Source organism: Hyperolius riggenbachi, chromosome 8 (assembly GCF_040937935.1).
Source record: "Hyperolius riggenbachi isolate aHypRig1 chromosome 8, aHypRig1.pri, whole genome shotgun sequence".
Classification (NCBI taxonomy): Eukaryota; Metazoa; Chordata; class Amphibia; order Anura; family Hyperoliidae; genus Hyperolius; species Hyperolius riggenbachi.
Window position 1 is genome coordinate 231,160,752 of NC_090653.1, and position 23,341 is coordinate 231,184,092.

Genomic DNA, 23,341 nt, shown 5'->3' on the forward strand with positions numbered 1-23,341 from the left:
AAGTTTATCGCGTAAAAATCGCTGTGCAAAACGCTAGCGCTAATCCCTAGTGTTTTGCGATTACAAGTGTGAATGGGCCCTGACACCGTCTTACAAGAGTTTAAGAGTGAAAATCTACAAACTATTGACCTTTCTATCTAACCCCTGCACTCAGAAGCTGTTCTCTTTCAGACAAGAGCTTTATGGCTGTAATTTCTTATTAGTGAGGGTTACACTATAGTAAGGGCCGGATTTGACCGACATGGCAGAGATTAGGTTGTAGACTCTTTTGAGGACAGCTAAGATGCCCACACACACTAAAACGATTTCCCGTCGAGATACAGCAGATTCTACCACTGTGATCGAATCTGCGGTGAAATCGTTAATGCAAATGTTGGCCATTGATGGCTGTGTTCTATACGGCGATGACCAACACAGTAGTACATCCCCTGTCCGCCGGCGCGAGTCTCCGGGTCCCCGCAGTCTCTCACTTCTTCCGCCGTCTTCTCTTCACTTTCTGTTCCGTCCTGTGAGAGGGAGAAAGTTTAGACAGTAGAGGGCGCTCTACTGTTTGAACTTCCGCTTGTCACTGGACAGGACAGAAAGTGAAGTGAAGATGGAGGACGACGCTGGAAGAAGGGAAAGCATGGACCTGGGGACCCGCGCCGGGGGAGCAGGGGTGGCGAGGCAGGCGGCAGCGGCAGTCCCACAGGTTTCATGCTGAAATTTTCAAAATCTGTGTGCAGTGTATGGGCAGCCATTAGATCCCTCTCTGATCAGATTCGATCAGAGAGGGATCTATCTGTTGGTCGATCTGGAGGCAATGGACCAGTGTATGGCAGCCTTTAGGGAAGTGATGACAGCGATTACATTATAAACTCCTCTGAGGACAGCTAGTGACATGATGGCAGGGATTAGATTGTAAGCTCCTTGGCAAACGGCACATTCGGTGTGTGACAACCAGCTCAGAGATCACTGGAAGTGCCAGTTCACTGCGCCTTCATTCTCCAAGTCCTAAATTTGGCTGTTGGTAGTAACCCAACTCTATGTGCAAACTCTGTGTAGCAGGATGAATGTTCGGCAGGCTAACTGCTATTGCCACCCTGCTGCCCACAGCCTGCCACTTGCTTCCCTGGTGCCCTAGGCCATGGCCTTAGTGGCCTTGCCCCTTAAATACAGCCATGACTATAGTCTGGAGAGGAACTGTCACTTGCATGCCTGAATGTTTAACTCTTTCAGGCAGAAAAAAGGAACAAAGCCTAATTATTACAGGGCAACTGAAGCTAGAGGGATATGGAGGCTACTATATTTATTTCCTTTTAAACAATAACAGTGGCTTGGCAGCCTTGCTGATCCTCTGCCTCTAATACTTTAGCCTTATGCTGGGAATACACCAAACATTTTTTTGACAGATACATGGTTCGATAGATAATTTCCGACATGTCTGATCTGATTTTCGACCGTTTTTCTGATCGATTTCTAATAGAAGTGAATGGAAATTGATAAAAAAGGATAAGAAAATCGATCATAAAATCGATCGAAAATAAGATCGGACAGTAAATCGACTAAAAAATCTTATTGTGTATTCCCAGCATTAGCCTCTGAACAAGCATGCAGCAGATTAGGCGTTTCTGACATTATTGTCAGATCTGACAAGATTAGCTGCATGCTTGATTCTGGTGTTATTAAGACACTGCTGCAGCCAAAGTGATAAGCAGGGCTGCCAGGAAACTGGTATTGTTTTAAAAAGCAAATAAATATGGCAGCCTCCATATGCCTCTTACTTCAGTTGTCCTTTAATATTGTGGAGGAGAACGGAACAGAAACACAGACCTGGTGATAGTTAGGGTTACACTTTATTCCATTCAGTAGAACACAAAAAAAGCATCACATTGGAGTAGGCTTGAGAAGGCCAGGCCAATCCCTACATTGGTGATTAGGTGAACTTAAGGTACTAGCTTTCCTTCTCCGCTATCACCACTTCTAGTTATTAATATGCTTGGCACTGTACATACACGTCTATCTCATCACGTCACATATCACCTAAGCATCCATACATTTGACTGGCTGTACCATATAGCGTGTAAAGCAAATATCTTAGTTCCTGTTACTTGTCTGTGAGTACCTTATCAAAGGATCTCCTAACAAATTGCAATCATATATATTGTAACTATATAGGAGTACAGATAAGTTGTTAAACCTTTACTAGTCTGTCATCTCTTATGTTCCTGCAGAAGTAGTAAAAATAAACAAAAAACTGTACGCCTGTACTTCCTGTATTCCTTTCATTGTCACGCAATGGCCAGCAGAAATACAAACTGTCACCAGCCAGCAGGATTCAGTGTTGTCACTGCTGGGGATAATGGGATGTGTAGTGTTGTGTCCAGCTGGGAATAGCCACAGCACAGGAAGTGCTTTCCCAATTGTCTTTCTGTTAGGATGGTGCAGTGGACTAGAACGATGATGTCATTAGAATACTGAAAACCACGCTCCAAATAGGAGGGTTATTTTTTATTTGAAAGTAATCCTTACACCATTATACAGCATTTACTTTAACAACTGATATTCTAAAGATGGACATAAAGGTGATCAATTGACACCAGATCGACCGTTAGATAGATCCCTCTCTAATCAAATGTGGTCGGAAAGGGATTTATTGCCCACACACTGCACAATGATTTCCAATACATTTCAGCATGAAATCGATTGGAAATCGTCCTGATGTGCCCCCTCAAGAGTATATGTGCGCTCCCCCCTTCCTGTGCCCGTGTTTAAGGCTCACCTGTCCTGGCCTCCTCCAGAGTCCAACACATAGAGAGCACCTGTACCATGTGACATCAGGTGCACGTAGTGACCTCACTACATGCCCTGGAGTCTTGTGGTTAAGGCGGTAGCGGTGACGCCGCACACCGGAGGAGGCAAGGCTTCACTCCAGTGGACAGATTCACCTTCAACACTGCACATGGGCATGGGGGAGCACATATAAACTTGTGGCAACGGACGGGGATCTGCTGTTGCAATATCGAACTCCTAATGGCGCGCACCCGATCAGGCCCCTGCCACCAAGGTTTTCCAGCATTCCTGATCAATCCTTTTCGATTGATTTCAGCTGGAAATCGATTGAAGGATTGATCAGGTAGCCATGTTGTGGTACCGGTTCTCCTGCGATCTGAAGAAAAAAAAATCTGATCAAAAGGTCGATCCACCTGCAAAATCAAATAGTGTGTGGGCACCCTAAGCCTTATGCAAGCCTAATCATGACAGGTTCTCTTTAAATGATTATTTGCAAAGATGTGATACAAGCTATTTCCATAACAAAACTTCTAAAATAAGCAAATACATCCAAAATAGAGTTTGTAGCAAAACAAGCATCCTTTTTCGCCTGCAGTCTGAGATTCCTCACTGTAAAAATACTGCATACTTGGCACAACAAATAACCATGGTAGTTATATATAGTAACCTCCTTTTGTGATGGTCGGCAGACGTACTCTCCGCCGTCATGCTTGGTTCACTCTACTGAAGGCATATTCAGCAACTGTGTACAGAGATGCTACTAACGCTGTCTACAGGCTACATACACTAGCCAGACATCGGAAGCTGCCTGACCAACAGAATGGTCATAATTGCAGCATAACAGCTCTGGGGGAGCAGCTATGGACTCTGTGCCATACTGAATGAGAAGTGTCTATCTGCAGACGGTATGGTAACCATGGATACTATTCACTAGAAATAGTTGGCACCAGCAACATAAAGCCTATTTTATGAGGCACTTTTTAAATGTTAACAGCAGCAATTAAAGCGGTATAAAATTCTGACATAATATTCAATAAAAACCATGTTTTCCTACTTTTTATATCCCATACAGTTATCATATTTGCTTTTGTGCATAAGTATTATTATTCATTTAGAAATTACAAGTTCCTGGTTTATTCATCTTGTAAAGTACGCAAAAATGCTTTCTGAGTGTCTGTCTGTGTTCAGGAGAGTCTGCGCAGTCAGAGAAGTGTTTACATTCCTCATTTGATACAATTAAGTAAACACAAGATAATGTTATCTCCAGTTAGGATGAGTCCAGCTTTCCCTGCAGGGAGCTTGGAAGTCCTGTGTTTAACTAGTTGAATGCTGTTCTAGTAAAAAAAAAAATGCTGGTTGTATATAATATGCTGTAAATAATCTTTTAGAGCAAAGAAGAAATGCTGGGTTTCATTCCGCTTTAAAGGGAACCTTAACTGAGCTGGTAAAAAAAAGCGAGCAGTTGTTTACTCAATTTTGCGGTGATAACGACCGCCGGGGCGGATCTTTATGATCCCACAACGACTCATGCGCAAAGTACCATGATTGCTTGGAGTCTCATTCGCACATGTCGTGCAATGATGCGTGACAACCTGTTGGTCAGAATATGGATGGGGGAATGTTCATCGTTAAGGTGGCCACACACGATACAACAAAATGATCAGATTTTACGGCTATTCGATAAAAACGATCGGATCTCCCGAAAAAAATCGAAAGCTTTTTTTCATTCAACTGAAAAATCCGATCGGATTTCCCGTTTTCTTCGATTTTTATCAATCCGGAATGCCAGATATTTTTCTTCAATCTTTCTTAAGATTGTATGGTGTGTGTTAGATTTTCAATTTATTAATATACACACCCATGCAATTTTGTCAGAGTTTCCAATCATTTTTATCATAATTGGGGAACACAGGTGTGTGGTACATTGTAACATTTCAAAAATATGACCAATCAGTCAGAAAAATTGATTGCAATTCTTAAATTGAACAGATATTTAAAAAATTGTATGGCGTGTGGCCACCTTTAGGGAGATGTTGCTGGATCCATCTCCCTGCTCGAGGTAAGTACATAACTTCAGAGAAATACAATATACAGTATATTAACAACAGTTTGAAGGGTCACATAGCTCTTGAGCTTAAGCCAATAAGGCTGCAGTCAGATGAGCAATTCTTCTTGCATACAAACAGATCTTTGTTGTTCAGACAGGCTTAGCACAGTTCAGAATGTTTTCCTGGTATCTGCGGTATGTGTGCTGATACCTGTTCTTTCTATTTTTATGTGTCTGTATCTCCTCCCAAAACATGTACCTGCAGGTCAGACGGGCACAGATTAACCCCAGAATCACCTGGCCAGTCAGCAGCTCTGCAAAACAAAGCCTTTATGGGAAATCAGATATTATTATTATAAATCTGAGATGCAGCATGAGGGTGGCAGCAGACAAGCAGCTCAAGTGTCAAAACCAGGATAGAATGTGTGGAATATATCAGTAAACTGTGAGGCTGTGTATTGCGGATTGTCGCTGAGGTGTGATCTTCAGAGAGAATGAATCATATCTTCCACCACTGCCAGCTCATCCTGTACAGAAGCGACATGCTATCTATGTAGAGTTACAGCCCAACAACCATGGCTCAAGAAATCATTATAGATAGCAAAAATGAATCTGGCACTGTAGGTTAGGCAAAGGTGCTCAGGATCACCACTGGTCTGATCAATGTGGATGCGGATTGGGCAGCCAAGAAATGTATCAGTTAAAGGGTGGAGAACTGAGTGCAGAGCATCGAAGCCAAACCATCAATATCAGCTGACATTAGGTGAGATACGGATAGGGTGGAGGTAGGCAGGTAGCATACTTGAATACAGATGAAGAATGTGCGATCAATGAGTGGGCCATTTACTACAATGGCCAGTGCAGCAGTACGCATTTTCACATCCGTGGCAAAACATGCATAATTCAAATAAGCGTGCTCCCTGCCGAAAGGGTTTGGTGTTATTTTAAAAGGGGGGATTATAGTTAAAGGGAACCTGAGGTGAGAGGGATATGGAGGCTGCCTTTCCTTGTAAACAATGCCAGTTGCCTGGCAGCCCTGTTGATCTTCTGGCATAAGTGGGGTTGGAGTAAAAACCCTGGAACAAGCATATAGCTAACCCAGTAAAATCAGAGTCAGAGTACCTGATCTGCATATGCTTGTTCAGGGTAAATGGCTAAAATTAGAGGCACAGGATCAGGAGGACTGCCAGGCATCTGGTATTGTTTAAAAGGAAATAAATATGGCAGCCCTCTTACTTCGGGTTCCCTTTAAGACATCAGGAAAGGGGAAGTTACTATTGCGGGAGGTGAGGGTTATGGGTCAGGAAGAGGGAAGGAATGGCATGGCTAGGGATTTAATACAGGAAAAGTTTTTCTTAAAAATCAAGAAAGTGACGCAAAACCTAGTAAGGGTATTGCGGGAATGGGAGGGGGAAAAAAAGCAGAAATCCCAGATTAAAAAACAGCACCGATCAGCCAACACAGCAAACAAAAATGATCTACTTAGCTTCTACTAAGCAGGGGCATAGCAATAGCCATAGCAGCTGCCATGGGGCCCTGGAGCAGAGGGGGCCCAGTGGGTACTTAAAGAGAACCCGAGGTGGGATTTAATTATGTTAGTGGGGCACAGAGGCTGGTTGTGCACACTAACACCAGCGTCTGTTGCCCCATGGTGTGCCTCCAGGACCCCCCTGCGCGCTGCTATACCCCCCGCAGTTTTAGCGACAAACAGCGTGTCGCCAGCACAATGTTTACCTCTGCCTGTCTGTCAGCGCCGCTCCCCCGCCTCCTCTGTATCGGCGCTACCCGCCCACGTCCCTTCCCTCCCGCTGATTTGAGGGAAGGGACGCGGGCGGGTAGCGCCGATACAGAGGAGGCGGGGGAGCGGCGCTGACTGACACCGCATAGGTAAACATTGTGCTGGCGACACGCTGTGTGTCGCTAGCACTGCGGAGGGTATAGCAGCGCGCAGGGGGGTCCTGGAGGCACACCATGGGGCAACAGAGGCTGGTGTTAGTGTGCACAACCAGCCTCTGTGCCCCACTAACATAATTAAATCCCACCTCGGGTTCTCTTTAAAGCAGATCCGAGATGAAAAACGAACTATAACAAGTAACTTGTCTGTGTTACCTAAAGTTTAGATTTGCAGCTAGATTTTTAGTTTACACAGCAAATCTAGCTGCAAACAGCTTAAATAGAGTACTATTGATTATTCTTGTGATACAATGACAGCAGCCATGTTGTTTGTTAACATTACACAGAGGCAGGCTTATCTGCATCTTGAGCAAAAAAAACTTAATCCCCCCTCCTCCTCCCTTCTGCCTCTGAAATCTCTGGCTAGTAATACCTCTCCCTCCTCCTGCCCAGACTGAGCTCTCATGAGCCCTTGCTACTGTCTGAAAGTGCCTTGGCTCTCTGAAAACCTGTGGGAGTGGCTTCTTTAGTTTATGGTATTAGAGTATTAAAACAAAAACAAAAAAGTATTTGGCTTGAGGAATGCCCTATAAACAATAGGAAAGGAACACAATTATGCAAGGAGTAAAAGTTCATCTCGGATCCACTTTAATGTATTCACCTTTAACTTTCTTATGTTTCTCCTTACTTTGTCTAAGTGCTCATGAACTATGTGCAGTGTTGATTGCATGAGAATGTAAATTGTCCAATTAAGTCCTATCCATAAGGTAGGGTCAAGTGGTATTGCTTAAGAGTGCCTACATCTGAGGGCCCTTGAAAGTTTTGCTATGGGGTCCCATGATCTCTGGCTAAGCCACTGAACTACAGTGACACTTTAGGAATGAATGCTTTACAGGCAGGTGGCCAAGCTACACCTATGTAGTGAGGAAAGGGGTTCAAACCCCTTTTGGGATTTACTGTTGTCTGTGTTCTCATTGGCTAACTCTCCTTCACCTCCTTTTCCTCTGACCTCTGTGGAAATAGCAGCAACCCTGGTGGTCCTGGAGACAGGAAATGAGGAACAGTAATAATAGGTTGGATAAAAAAAAAAAAAAAAAAAAGAGTTTTATTTGTAGATGTCTTTTTTGCTGAGATTTACCCACTTCCTGCCAGAGTAGACGGTGAGTGGGCAGATCTTTGGTCATTTCAGCTGCACCTACTACCGGCATGTATAAACGAGAAGGCAGAGAGGCAGTAAAAGCAAAGAATCATATCTTGAGAAACAAAGCAAGCATATATGAAAAGCAGCCTTCCCCTTTTTCTCTTGAGCACCACTAGCACAGCCCTCAGCAGAAGCTTCACAGACAGCAGATGGTAAATGGATTGGAAGACTTTCATCTGCTATTTGCCTGCAGCCTTGGGGGCAATATCCGGAAGCTGCACTTCCACAAAAACTCCTTAAACGATAAATATACTTTTAAATATGCTGAATCAATCATGCATATGATCGATTACTGATTTTGCCCCCTGAAGAGATCTGAAAACCCACAAGCTGCTCATTGTTTACAAACATTCCCAGCTGTTTCTACATAATGTGCAGCAGTATTGTGCCTGCTCTCTGCTGTGCTGAGATGATTCCTTTCCTCTGAACACCTCCGCAAAAATCATTACAGCTGAGATCTGCACATCAAGTCTAATCTAAAGACCTGGAGAGGGGTGGGCTAAGGCAATCCATGGACCGAGAAGACACAAGGGAGACGGAATACCAGGAGTCGGTAGTGCAATATATTAAAACACCAGGAAAAATAATGAGAAGAGAGTCACTCACAAATTTCAGATTTCAAAACAACTGGAACCCCCAATAAGGCTTCTGGAGGAATTCCCAACCCCGTTCAAACTTGCGAGGCCCCTCGAAGGTCCTACTCCTGGTATTTAGGTAAGGTTCTGAGAACAAGAGCTTTGCTACAAATACAACCCCACAAAAGAGGTGTAATAAGTAACCATTGGTAGATGGAGGTACACCAAAAGTATAAAACAATTAACAGTTTAAAAAGAAAAGGTATAATTGGCTTATCTCTAGTGTGGGTTTCACAGCAGCCAAACACAGCCAATAAAACTCAACTGAGATTCAAAAGTGTACTGCTCAAAGTAGGGTCAGACAATGCATTTCACAGGCATTTCCAGCTTCATCAGGTCAACAGTAACCACAAAAAGTGCCTTCTGGCCAGACACAGACTCAAGTGCCTCAGTGAGCAGGCAACAAAGGATCCAGAGGCTTCCCTCTTCACAGGTAAGTATGATTTTTTTCCATTAGTTCCGCCTCAGGTTTGCTTTAAACGCGATGCTCCTTATCAATCGAGCCGCTGATGCGGTTCGATTGATAAGATCCAACAGGACGGATCTTGCTTCCGCCGATTCCCTGCTCGCTCCCCGCGAGGGGACAATGGCAGGGAATCGAGCGGAAGATAAGCGGCGGCGGGCACGCGGAAGAGGCGATAGATGAGTCTGCGATCCGGCGGCTCGATTAGCCGCCGGATCGCAGACTCATCTATGCGTGTAGATGAGGCTTAAGGGCAAAGGCAATGGATTGCAGAACGCACTGGTCAGGTTGATGTGCAGATAATATATAACATATATGCGAGTAAAGGTGAGCAACAAAGTGATAAAAGTAGAAGGTTCCTGCAATTCAGTTGGTCCTATCAAGTTCAAGGACAGGCAAATGTCATACTTCCTGTTCTGTGAGAAGGAGGTATCTGTCATTAGAAAGTATTACCTGCTCTAACAATGCTACTGTCAGTGATGAAGTCTGCATGCCTGGATACAACCTGTAGACCCAAGTCTTGGGGGAGTCAAGTAAAAGGCCAGGAACCATTCAAATAGCAGCCTAAGCCCTCTATAGAACATCAGGTGGAGAAAAAACAGTGGCATTTTAATGGCTGTGAAGGATGAAGAGAGTTCCAGTGAAAAATCTATCCTGAGTTTTAACAACTAACTCTCCATTCCACGGGTTCAAGTTCTGCACCTTGGTCATGCAGATATTGTTTGCACTCTGGCTTTTGCACATTAAAAACATGTTCACATGCAAGCTTGTGATTTACCTGCAGAACTAGATTTTGTCGCTGATTTGTGGCCGCTTTCTATATGGGCCTGCAAAAAACATGTCTGAGAGTCAATTGGAGATGTTATCCAGCAGGTCAAAACTTCTCACTGGATTGAGTTTCAGCTTAGGAAACTGAGTGTAGTTCTGTAACAAAGAGGTTGCCCTGTGTGCAGTAAAGAGTGGACGAGCTTGTCAGACAAAGGAAGAAACGTCCAAAGGTTATCGCTTTCCAAATGCTGAGATCCACAAATCACTACTGTATCAAACAGAAACAATGATAGAAGCATGCACTCTCAAGTTCATTGTACAACAAAGTACGAAACATGCAGACTCACAGGCTATATAGCGCTGGCGATGTAGTGGAAACCTTACATAAGCTTCTGGATCACACCATCCCCCACAAAGACAAGGCTTGTACCTGCCCGCTTGCTGCACACCTGGTGTCTCCTACAGTCTGTTGTCCCTGCAGATGTTCTCCGACAAGAGGTGGAGGAGGGAGTGCTGAAAGGGCTGCTGTTACTCACATGTATGTTTGATAAGTTCAAAGTGACAAAGCGGGATGTTGGGGAGGGGGGTGCAGGGACTAGAGATGAGGATGATGTGTTAAGCCAGGGCAGGAGAAGCTGGAATAGAAACACACACACTGCCACCCTACTGATAGCCTGCTGAGCCATGTCTGTGCACTCACATCCTGCCACCTATAGTCACATTCAGGCCTCTCCTGCCATTGGGTAGGTATGGAAGGGGAGTCCTGTCATTCTAGATATATAGATACTCATACAGGGATGACTATATGCCGTACAGATAATCAGTGCAGTGGGAAAGTGTTTGCAGTTGATACATTGAGGCCTCATATCTGAAGCTCACTTGAAATGAGCAGATAATAAAACTGCTGCATAAGTTAGATGATTTAAAGGGACACTTAAGTCAAAAAAAAAAAAAAAAAAAAAAAAAAAAAAGAGTTTTACTCACCTAGGGCTTCCAATAGTCCCCTGCAGCTGTCCGGTGCCCTCGCTGTCTCCCTCCGATCCTCCTGGCCCCGCCGGCAGCCACTTCCGGTTTCGGTGACAGGAGCTGACAGGCTGGGGACGCGAGTGATTCTTCGTGTTCCCAGACACATTAGTACCCTCTATGCTGCTATATGGTATATGATATATGCTATAGCAGCATAGATGGCGCTATTGTGGCCAGGAACGCGAAGAATCACTCGTGTCCCCAGCCTGTCAGCTCCTGTCACTGAAACAGGAAGTGGCTGCCGGCGGAGCCAGGAGGATCGGAGGGAGACGGCGAGGGCACCGGACAGCTGCAGTGGGCTATTGGAAGCCCCAGGTGAGTAAAACTCATTTTTTTTTGTTTGACTTAAGTGTCCCTTTAAGACGTGTTAATATTGTAGCATCAAAACACAGATTGAGTACTAAGGGGTCGATTCACTGTCCTACAGTAAAACTGCAGTGCACAGATAGTGCAACCTACCCAGCCCGGTTCACATCTGCTAAATGAGCCAAAAGGACCCGGCAAACGGATCTGGTTTCCGCTTCACCGGATCCGGATGGCTCAGTCCGTGGCCCGCATCACATATGAAACTGGATCTGATCAATGATTGATCGGATCCGTTTTCACTCAGCAAATACATACCTAATCAATGGGAAGCCTCCTCGTGGCGCCCCTGGATAGTGCTGTATAGCATGAACTAATTCCCGCAGGGCGATTGTTTTGCGGTTTTTGGTTTTGACCCTGCATATTTAGGCATGCGAAAGCAAATGCTTATTTGCATGAGCAATGTCTCGTGATTAGCCAATAGGCCAAATTTGCAAAGCCAGATTTGTCAGGTTCACTTGGTTGATGCACACATGTTCTTTCTCTGATTGTAGTTAGCATTGCATTTCTTTTTTCTGAGGGCAGGTAGTGAGTGGCTTGTTTTAGGAGGTGAGAGCCCTGGAGCAGGCTATTTGCGCCTGTCCGCCCCTTATGTGTCGCGCCCAGGTTATCCGCATACAGCAGAACGCAATGGACGTTGAGGTAAGTGCCTGTTTTTAATCTTGGGAGGTGTGTGCGGGCGGCTCTTCCCGGCGCTGGCCACGCTGGGGAGATCGCCTGCACCCCCCAGCCTCTGCCTCCGGGGTGCCGCTGTGTGGGTTCCAGGCGGTGAGAGTGCCTGGGACCCCCGCGGCCCCCCGGTTGTATAAAAAGGGGGCAATGGGAAGCCTCCTCGTGGCGCCCCTGGATAGTGCTGTATAGCATGAACTAATTCCCGCAGGGCGATTGTTTTGCGGTTTTTGGTTTTGACCCTGCATATTTAGGCATGCGAAAGCAAATGCTTATTTGCATGAGCAATGTCTCGTGATTAGCCAATAGGCCAAATTTGCAAAGCCAGATTTGTCAGGTTCACTTGGTTGATGCACACATGTTCTTTCTCTGATTGTAGTTAGCATTGCATTTCTTTTTTCTGAGGGCAGGTAGTGAGTGGCTTGTTTTAGGAGGTGAGAGCCCTGGAGCAGGCTATTTGCGCCTGTCCGCCCCTTATGTGTCGCGCCCAGGTTATCCGCATACAGCAGAACGCAATGGACGTTGAGGTAAGTGCCTGTTTTTAATCTTGGGAGGTGTGTGCGGGCGGCTCTTCCCGGCGCTGGCCACGCTGGGGAGATCGCCTGCACCCCCCAGCCTCCGCCTCCGGGGTGCCGCTGTGTGGGTTCCAGGCGGTGAGAGTGCCTGGGACCCCCGCGGCCCCCCGGTTGTATGGGGGCAATGGGAAGCCTCCTCGTGGCGCCCCTGGATAGTGCTGTATAGCATGAACTAATTCCCGCAGGGCGATTGTTTTGCGGTTTTTGGTTTTGACCCTGCATATTTAGGCATGCGAAAGCAAATGCTTATTTGCATGAGCAATGTCTCGTGATTAGCCAATAGGCCAAATTTGCAAAGCCAGATTTGTCAGGTTCACTTGGTTGATGCACACATGTTCTTTCTCTGATTGTAGTTAGCATTGCATTTCTTTTTTCTGAGGGCAGGTAGTGAGTGGCTTGTTTTAGGAGGTGAGAGCCCTGGAGCAGGCTATTTGCGCCTGTCCGCCCCTTATGTGTCGCGCCCAGGTTATCCGCATACAGCAGAACGCAATGGACGTTGAGGTAAGTGCCTGTTTTTAATCTTGGGAGGTGTGTGCGGGCGGCTCTTCCCGGCGCTGGCCACGCTGGGGAGATCGCCTGCACCCCCCAGCCTCCGCCTCCGGGGTGCCGCTGTGTGGGTTCCAGGCGGTGAGAGTGCCTGGGACCCCCGCGGCCCCCCGGTTGTATGGGGGCAATGGGAAGCCTCCTCGTGGCGCCCCTGGATAGTGCTGTATAGCATGAACTAATTCCCGCAGGGCGATTGTTTTGCGGTTTTTGGTTTTGACCCTGCATATTTAGGCATGCGAAAGCAAATGCTTATTTGCATGAGCAATGTCTCGTGATTAGCCAATAGGCCAAATTTGCAAAGCCAGATTTGTCAGGTTCACTTGGTTGATGCACACATGTTCTTTCTCTGATTGTAGTTAGCATACCTAATCTTCTGCAGCAGCCGGCGGTAGAGGGTTCCTCTTCTTCCGCTGTGACTACACAGCGCGTCATGTGACTAGTCACATGACGCGGAAGAAGACAGAAGCCTCTACCGCCGGCTGCTACGGAAGATTAGGTATGTATAAACCCTTCCTCACACACCCGCCCGGCTGCTGCACCCTCCCGTCGCTAGATTCGCGTTGTCCCATGCCCCCATCCCCCGTGGAATGGTCGGTTTCTTCACTAGTGTGAAAAAACGTTCCGTTTCCCATTGCCCCAATACTGCTGCATTTTTGTCAGGATCCATTCCGCTAAGCAGAAAGGTCCGGAAAATTAGGACCTGCAGCAATTTTTAGGTCCGGAGACCGGAACGTACGGAACGTATCTGTACCAACGGACGCATGTGAATGCATCCATAGGTTAACATTGGATCCATTCACATCCGTTCCGTTTGTACAGTATACGTTCCGGTTCCGATCCGGAAAAAAACGCTAATGTGAACCAGGCCTTACTACTGTAAAACACATTAGGCAACTCATTACCATGGCAAAGCTGGCGTTACCCATGTGCTGTGGGTTGCATTGATTGTTCAATGAAAGCTACTCTAGTAGCGTAAGTATCGGTAAAATTGCATTGCAATGCACAGCACAGTTTTACTGTAGAATCGTAAAGTGTGATAGGGCTCATTCACACTGAAAAATCACGATTTTCTCCCATTTCAAAGCAAGCGTTCTGAAGTGACTGTGTGCGATCGGATGGGGTTTTACAGCGCGATTGTGATTTCGTCTAGGGAAAAAAAGTGCCTGAAGAGTTTTAAAGGGGAAAATTGTAAGAATCCCCAGACAGAAAGAAAAAAAATTGCATGGCAATTGCCTGCGTTGCCCATTGACTTCAATTACTTCTGCTGCCGCTGCGTTGCCACGGAGGTCATACGTTAATGCGCTGCAGATTTTGGCAATTTGGAAGCTTCCAACACAATGTGACACTGTAAGGGCTGGAACCCACAGGAGCGCTTTTGGCAGCGTTTTGGCAGCACTGCGATACGCTAGCAGTTTGCCAAAACGCTGGGCTAATGTTAATGGATGGGGCAACTTCCACAGGAGCGTTTGCGTTTCCCAGAAACGCAAACGCAGGACCTGCAGCATTTTGGGAGCGTTAGCGCTTCAATGTAAAGTATTGAAACGCTAGCAGAAACGCTCAGCAAAACCTAAACTGAGCGGTTTTGCTAGCGTTTTGCGGTTCAGCACACTGTAACAAAATTAAAAATAATTCACAGGACCAATCAGGATCAAAACGCAAAACCCGCGGGCAAAAAAATACAATGTTGCAAAACACGACCAAAAACGCGCATGAATCTGCTTGCAAACCGCTCAGACAAAACGCTAGCGGTTGCGTTTGCTGATTTCAGTGGGTTCCAGGCCTAAGTGCGCAAGGCCCCATACACTTACATTGCCATTGCGTTACCCAGCAGTAAAACAGGGTAACGCACCGCACAATTGCAATGCAAGTTTAAAAGGGTCCTCAGGGTAACAAAGAGTAATTTATGTACAAAGGTGGCCACACACCATACAATTGTTTAAATATCTGTTCAATTCAAGAACAGCAATCAATGTTTTTCTGACTGATTGTAACAATTCAAAAATATGACCAATGTACACACACCTATGTTAATTTTTTCCCCAAACATGAATAAAGTAATTTAAAGCTCTGAAAAAAATGATTGGAACTGTACATCAAGTAATTGACAATCCATCACACACACTATACAATTCTTGATAAAATTGGACCAAAATTACCAATCTCCATGTTCATGTCCAATCTCCAAAAAACGGAAAAAAATATATATTAGGAAATTTGATCTAATTTATCGAAAACAAAGAAAAGCTCTCGATTTTTCTGGAAAAAATGATCGAATTGGTGAAAAATAGGATCTTTTAACTGTCTGGTGTGTGGCCACCTTTAGGCTTTAAGGTTTTCCCACATGCTTGATAAAAGATGGCGCACACAAATGAGCGAGGTCGCTCAAAAATTTCCCAGCTAAAAGAAATGACAAGTAGTTAAATCGACGTTGTTCACACATACCGATAATTCAAGGGATTATGTTGGCTGAAAACTGCGCCCTTGTACACACCGTAACTGCACAATATCTGCTCAGATGTTGTCTGATTAGATCTGCCAGTTGGATCGGGCAAAATAACAGCTATCGGACGCTCGTTGTTGTCATTTAGCTACCATACATTTTATGACAACTGTCATCCACAAAGGTGAATCCATCATTTGTTTTAAGTGACTTATCTAATAAGTAAAAAAAGCTTTATAGAAACAAGACGCACTGATCACACCTCCAACTGCTCCGTACCTATCTCAGTGTTGTTATAAGTGTCTGTGAGCTGTAATATAGCTGTGTTATTTATGGCATTTAGTGGCGGGATGCCTGGCAGTAGACTGGCAGTGATCTGGAAAATACAACCCACATAGATTTTCCACAGTCTTTTCCAAAGTGCATGCTTGTTCTGGCCACACATTTCTGATCTAATCTACAAAACTTACCAACCACAGAGCAGGATAATATAGCCTACAGACATGATCTGACTGCCTCCAGGCTAGAGGGCCTGCAGCACAAAGGTTGTCCTGCCTGAGAACAGTGGAGAATATTATAAGGGCTGTGGAATCAGAGCAATTTTTTGGTACCTGGAGTCGGTGGTTTCACAAACTGAGGAGCCGGATGATTTTTGTACCCACACCATAGCCCTGCAAGGGTTGTGGAGTCAGAGTCGAGGAGTTGGCAATTTTGGGTACCTGGAGTCGGTGTTGCATAAACTGAGGAGTCGGAGTCAGATGATTTTTGTACCGACTCCACAGCCCTGTATAACTGATCCTGCTAACCTGGACTGGGCTTTTCAATACAACCTTTTGTTAGGAGACAAATGTTAGCAACCCTCACCTGGTCCATAGTGGGATTGCTAAAAAATAGTGAAACAGGCAGTCCTGTATTGACACTCATATCAAAAGCTTTTAAGTTTAACAATAACAACAACATTTCAATAAATAAAGATGGGTTGTTCAGAATTTGCTAAGGACAGTCCTTGCAGCATGGATCACTTTTGTGTTAAAGCGAAACTGAACTCTTGCACAGCACACAATGAAAAGTCTTTACTCTACATATAATTAAAGAGAACCTTAACTTTGAGAGATATGGATGGTTCCTTGTAAACAATACCAGTTGCTTGTCAGTCCTGCTGATCTCTTTGCTGCAATAGTATCTGGATCTCCCACCTGAAACAAGCATGCAGCTAATCCAGTCTGACTTTAGTCAGATCACCTGATCTGCATGCTTGTTGAGGGGCTGTGGCTTACACAGGATCAGCAGGCGAGTCAGGCAATTGGTATTATTTTAAAAGGAAAAAGCCCTATCCTTCTTAGTTTAGGTTCTCTTTAATGAAGAAATGCACTGCTCTGTGGTTGTTTAACTAGATCAAAGTGTTTAATAAGTTCTTATTAGCAGCTGTGAATAGACTGCATGAGCTCTACCAGGCAGCTTTCCCCATGCAGACCCCCAAAGGTGTGGGTATCTCCTCCATACAACTGAAAAAGACTGCATAGTAATCTCACGTCACTGAGCGCCTGAAAGACCAATTCCAGGAAATGCTTTATTTTTATTCTCTATACTACAGAATGGGGTTATAAACTGTTTATGGGGTTAATATTGCTGTCTGGAATAATCGATTTTCCCTAGTTTCTTGTTCTTGGGACCTTCATGGAATGTAGTTGCTCAACTCCTCCACCTCTCCTCTCGCTCTTCTGATGCTGCCCCTCTTTGCCAATCCCTCCATTAGCTGCTGTTACTCAAAGGAGCCAGTTCAAAGTCCTAACCCTAAGCTCAACATAAGCTGCCCATCCATGAAACTCTTCTGCCCTGTAGCTTGGTAACCACCTCTCATTCTCGCATACAGGACTTCTCAGGAGTGTTACCTCTCCTTTGGAACTCTCACCCATAGCTGGTTCATCATGCTCCGAGCTTGGAAACTTTCAAGCACACCTCTTCAGAATATCTTATAATTTGTTCTAGCCAGATGTTGAGGCCTACTGTCCCCTTCACCTCCTCACCTAGTGTCTCCACCACACTACCCTCTAGATTGTAAGCTTGCAAGGGCAAGGTCCTCTCCCCTGTTTCTGCTGTACTTTATCAAATGACCATGTACCGGTATGGGTGATGTTTAAAACCACACATATCTGTACTTGTGTTGCTGGCTGTACTGATTCTACTGTGTGTTGAACTATTTATGTATCTATGCTCCTCTGTGCAAGGATATGGAATGTTTGCACTAAATAATTAAATAATAAGAATTATGAGAACTGGTAGTTCCTAGGGACAAGAAATGAAGAAGAGAAAGATAAATTCTAGCTCTAATTACACTCTATAAGTTATTGGATTGCTGATGAGTGTTATACAGACACACCGCTCAGCTTTCAACACTACGTCCTCCGTAGCTCTTAAAGTGGACCTGAACTCTTGCACAGGACATAAGAAAAGCATATAAAAATGCTTGTATGTATTTAGAGAGTTTAGCATGTCTAATTACCCCTTGTTTGTGACTAATCACCACTGTAATTTGATCTCTCAGCTGTGGTCACTCAGGAATCTCCTCTGCCACGGCAGAGCATGTCTGCTTCCATGAAAGCAGGAAGTAGGCACACTGCAGATTTATTGCAGGATTTGTATCAGCTGCAACAAAGAAATGTTTTCTTTAAAGGTTATTAAGCTGTTGCTTATCTTTTAGAGCAGAGAGGAAGTGATGAGTTCAGGTCTGCTTTAAGTGACAGGTACACTTTATGCATTAATCAGACTTGATAGAAACTCTCTCCTCCATTATGTAGTTGGTAAATAATGCTGTGTAATAGAAATCTGCCTGTGTGTGGCCACAAGTTTATCTCACAAGCCCTTACATTCTTATTGCACAATCCCTCCCCACTAATACACAATGCAGTCATTACCACATCCCACACAACCCCTATAGCCACAGCTGTCCGCAAGCTGCATCCCAGTCCCACAACACCACCCCCTCCCTGACACAGACCTGTGGAGAGAGTCACAGCTTAGCAGCTCCTAGTGCGGCAGATCCCTCATGGATACTGTGGTTGCTCTCCTCGGCCGGTGTCATGAGCTGCAGGTTTCTCGGAAAAGTCACTGGGTGGCGTAACACATAGCATAAATTTGTCAGCATTGTTCACAAGGGAGGTGTGGATCACTCATGAATGTGCAGCTTACAGGAGGAGGAAGACAGGGGGTGTGAGGTGTTGCTAGAGAAACCTATCACCCAGTTCATAAAACTTTATGTCGTTTATTTCCATTGTACCATTCACAGTCCCCTACTTTCTTGTGTCTCAGCACAGGGCAGAACACATAGAAAGGTCACGTCCAGCCAACGTAGGCCATGCTTCTGTGATGGGCATGGCCAGCTCTGTTTCCTATTGTTGTAAAGTCTGGAAACCCGAAAAGGGAGTTACCCTTACTGAAAATGCTGACTTCAGATGTCCATTACAGCCTCCTGCATTGCCACATACAATTTTATCTTCTTAGGGCTCGTTTCCACTATCGCGAATCTGCATGCGTCCAACGCATGCAGATCCGCACATGTAATACAAGTGGATGGGCCTGTTTCCACTGTAGCGTTGTTGAGGTGCGTTTTTTTCAGCGTGAAAAAAACGCACAAAAGAGCCAACGATTTCGCCTGCGTCGGGAATCCGTGCGAATCGCCGCTAATGTATTTAATAGTAAAAACGCATGCGTTTGTTACATGCGTTTTTACCCGCGATTTCGCGTGCGATTTCGCACCTTTTTCAATTTTATTTAGCCCTGGCAGTGTCATGGTTAATTTCGCATGGCACCCTGCCATGCGAAATCGCAGGCGAAATCGCGGGTAAAAACGCATGTGGAAACGCATCCGCATGCGTTTTTACAAGCGTCGGAATGCGGCCGAAATCGCGTCGCAACAGTGGAAACAAGCCCTTAAAGGACAAATTTTGCAACAAAATGTACATTTTAAATACATAAATATTGTGCAAACCAGTAGGGGGGCTGGCCAGGATCTTTGTAATCTTGTGATATTTTCTAGGGAGAGGTTTTGTAAAGAATAAAAGAGATAGTGAGAATCCCCCATGAGGGGATGGATTAGTTCAGAATATGTCAGATATGTCAGCTTTTTACTTCCTACGGTAAGTGACAGCAACATAGGATAAAAGTGATTTATAGTGCATTTTACTCTGGGAGAAATGTAAAATTAAAATTTTTCACAATAGTGGTCCTAAGTGGCTTTAGACAGGGGTGCAGGCCGCTGTACATCTGGGGTTGCTGAAGTTTTAGGGACGCTGCCATCTTTGTTATGAATAAACAATTTTTTTAAGTGATTTTTAAGGGGAAGATTGCGAATGGGGCGAGGGAAACAGGAAGATTGTCTAGGTTTTCAAAGTCACAGATTCTCTTTGAAGCGGAAGTGATTTAAATAGATGGGGTCTCTACCTGGATTTTTGCACAATTGTGAATTTATTAAAGTACCATAACCACTAAAAACACAACGCTTCGGCCAGAGGCTTCTCTCACTTGAGAAAGGCCTCTGGCCGAAACTTTGCGTTTTTTTAGTGGTTATGGTACTTTAATAAATCCGCAAATTTTGCAAAAATCCAAGTAGAGACCCAGCCTTTCTTCTATTTCTGAAGTCATGCAGAACCAGAATCAATTTTGAAAAGGGCCTAAAACAGCTGTCTGCTAGTTGGATTGGTACAGCTGAGTTTTGTTTTTTTTCCACGCTTTTCTGATTCCTAGTGGTTCTGGTTCTTTTATTTCTGCAACAACCTCCTGCACTGTTATGGAGATTCCAGCAGGGGGAGTGCTACCACACAGCTCACCATGAAGCCCAGACAAGCTGGGAAAAGTTCTAGCATCAGAATTTTCAGGGGATTCCATGATGCTATGACATCTTTTGGTTGATTCTCCTGTGTACTCAAAACTGACTCATAACTCCATGGACCTGTGTTCTAAAATGAAAGTAAACTTTCCAAATCAAATTGTGCCCCAAGGATAGTTCTACATTACAGGAAAACAAAAGTTTTCTTTCTTAAAACAAAGTATTTGCGATAATTGAGGTTGGAGTGAGCTCCGCGATGTCTCCCAGTGCATCACTGCTGAATATATGCAAAGTAGCCTGTAAAAAAATGTCTTTACAGGCTTGAAGTATATAACCTGTGTATCAGACTCCATTATGCTCTCAGCTGGTCTAAATTAAACATGTAGTGCATCATGGAACTGGAAGAGCAAAGTTTAAACAATAACCACCTGGGGATATTACTTGGGAACAATAAGTTCACATAGAACTTGGCAGTGTTCACTTTTTATTTTCTCATAGGAAAGGTTAAGAAACCCACTATGTAATGTATTCAAATAAAGCATTTGGACTGTAGGGGGAAAGTAAATACAAGCCAACACACTTTTAGCTGTCTTTTCCCCCAGAAACTTTCTACAGCTGGGTGGCATGAAAAAGTAGCCGGGCAGGGTGTAACAGGGAATTCAGGGCCAGCGCAACTCTGCTTATAGTGCAGAAGGAGAATTAGGAGGCAAGCTGATGACAGACGGGTGCTCACCAAAATTGGCTGGGTGGGAAACCCGGCTAAAAGAGCCTGGGAGCTGAATGAACCAAATTTTAGGTCACACTTACATGGCTGCTGTACATACTTCACAGAAAAAATGCAACCCCTTAAATTACAAACAAGATTGGGGGGATCTTTCATTTGTTTTTCTTATTTGAGTTTTTCTGGTTTTACAACTGATCTTACTTTTACACTGGGTGTTACTTGTGAAGGCTTGCAAGCGATTATGCCACTGTGTACCGTACATACTTGAATACAAGTCAACCTCGTGTATTAGTCGACCATGATAGTCAACCGTCTTAAGTTGTATTTGTTTATTGACTCAAGCATAAGTCTATCCAGCAAAGTTCATGGCTGCACTTAGGGCTCAGGAGGGGTTACTGACTGCACTGCATACAATATTGCAGCCATTAACCCCTCTGTCCCTTAAGTGCAGCCAATACCTCCTCCAGGCCCCCAAGTGCTGCAATTATTCACTCCCTTTTATGCAGCCCAGTATTTCCTGACCAGCTCCTTTCCTTGTTAATTGTTGTGGCCAGGACTTTCAGACCTGTGTTCTCTTGGCATTTTCTTTCCTCAAAGTATCACTTACCACAGAGTAAATTGCTGCAAATGGGAATGTCACAATTAGTACACACATTACTCAGTGTGCTCAGTGACTCGTGTATAAGTCGACCCCTATACTTTTATGACGCGAATCAAACCTACATTTCTAGACTTGTACTCAAGTATATACAGTACATAATTTCTTGATATGTGAATTTAATAAAATGTAAAAAAAAAATAAATAAGAAAATAAGATTATTAGACACTAGAAAAGCGTTTGTGTACCATTGCTGCTACACATACAATGAACTATCTCTTGAGTTTTTTTCAGTTAAAGTTTGTAAGTCCATTTTACACCTGTTGGGAATGAAACTCGGGGAAAAATATAAAATATGAACTACTTGGGGCTTTTAAACACTGTTAAACTTAACTTATTCTTAGAAAAGTCTGATTCATAGAATATAGTTTTGTTCAGGAAAAAAGTGGTGAATAATGGGAAGTTGAAAGAGGAACTAACAATAATAGACAAATCAAAAAGGGAACATACAGAAAAAAGCGGCAGACGGGGAGGGAGGGAGAGAAACGGTGGAAGGGGAGGAGGGAAATGGAGAGACGTGATGGGGGACAATGTCAGAAAGAGAGGGACATATAAAGATGAATGGCTTATTTCCACTCCCACCATTTTGTGATCTGATTCCAAGCGCTTGCGGATTGCAAAATGATAGGTACAGTGAAGGCAATAAAATCCATTGGGAACGTTTCAATCACTGCAATCCATTTGCAACGTGATTTTCTCCCAATTGCAATTGCTGCACTTTTCATATAGACATGCAGGTATATTGAATACCAATTGCACCACTATGTGATTTTTCCATGAGTTGTAATTTTTTTAATATCCTGGTGCTAACACAAACGCACCGCAATCGCACCGTACACCTGACCGATCCTGGGGGAATTATGGTAGTGGAAAATACAAGGAAACCCGATCACGTTTCTTCGTGGAAAAGGGCCCTAAAGGTAGCCACAAATTCACCAATTATTTTCTGTTTGACTCCCGGCAGAGTTTAATCACTCTGGTTGAAACTACCACAAATCTACGACCGATCGTAAATTTGATCGATTTCAGACAAAAAAAAAAATTTATAAAAATAATCTCTATTGATCAGGAGCAAGGTTAAGGTGGCCACTAATGATCCAATCGTTTTCATCCAGTCTTACCATTTCTATGTAATATAAGGGACTGTTGAAAGTGTCCATTCAATATATTCACTCATTTTACTCTTCTACTACATAGATTTGGTAAGATTGGATGAAAAAGATTGGATCATTAGTGGCCACCGATTGACAGCCCATAGCAGTGCAGTGCTGCTGCTTAACAGATTTCATGCTGAAATCTATTGAAAAATCATTGTGCTGTGTGTGGTAGATCTATAATTTTTGTCACACTGGTTGGCAATCTGCAGGTGTGTGGTCACCTTAAGACAGAGAAACAAAGAGAGAATACAGCAGAGGTAACAGAAAGTGGGAGGGCAAAGGCAGGAAAGGGAGGGACGGCTCTGCATTCTTGGCTGATTACCTGTCACCGTAAGGCAGCTATCTGGATATGACACACGATTCCTCACCCAGAGATACCTGAGTGAGCGCAAAGGCGGCTGACCCCTCCCTCACCTCTCTTAAAGGGCGACTATACCCAAAATTCAACAAAGCCAATTCTAATATCAATCAGATTAATAAGTGAACACAAACAGAGCCTATGCACACAGTAAGAAAGGGTTCTCTCTCTTTTTCTCGGAAAGAAACACAAATGAGACCAAACTGGGTGTTACTAAATGT

General features: G+C 44.3%; 1 protein-coding gene across 5 annotated transcripts in view; it reads right to left on the bottom strand.

The window, feature by feature from the left end:
- The window catches only part of FGD1 (FYVE, RhoGEF and PH domain containing 1), a 268,404-nt gene that overhangs the window by 53,873 nt on the left and 191,190 nt on the right, over positions 1–23,341 (bottom strand). The gene's annotated exons all lie outside the window — the stretch shown is intronic.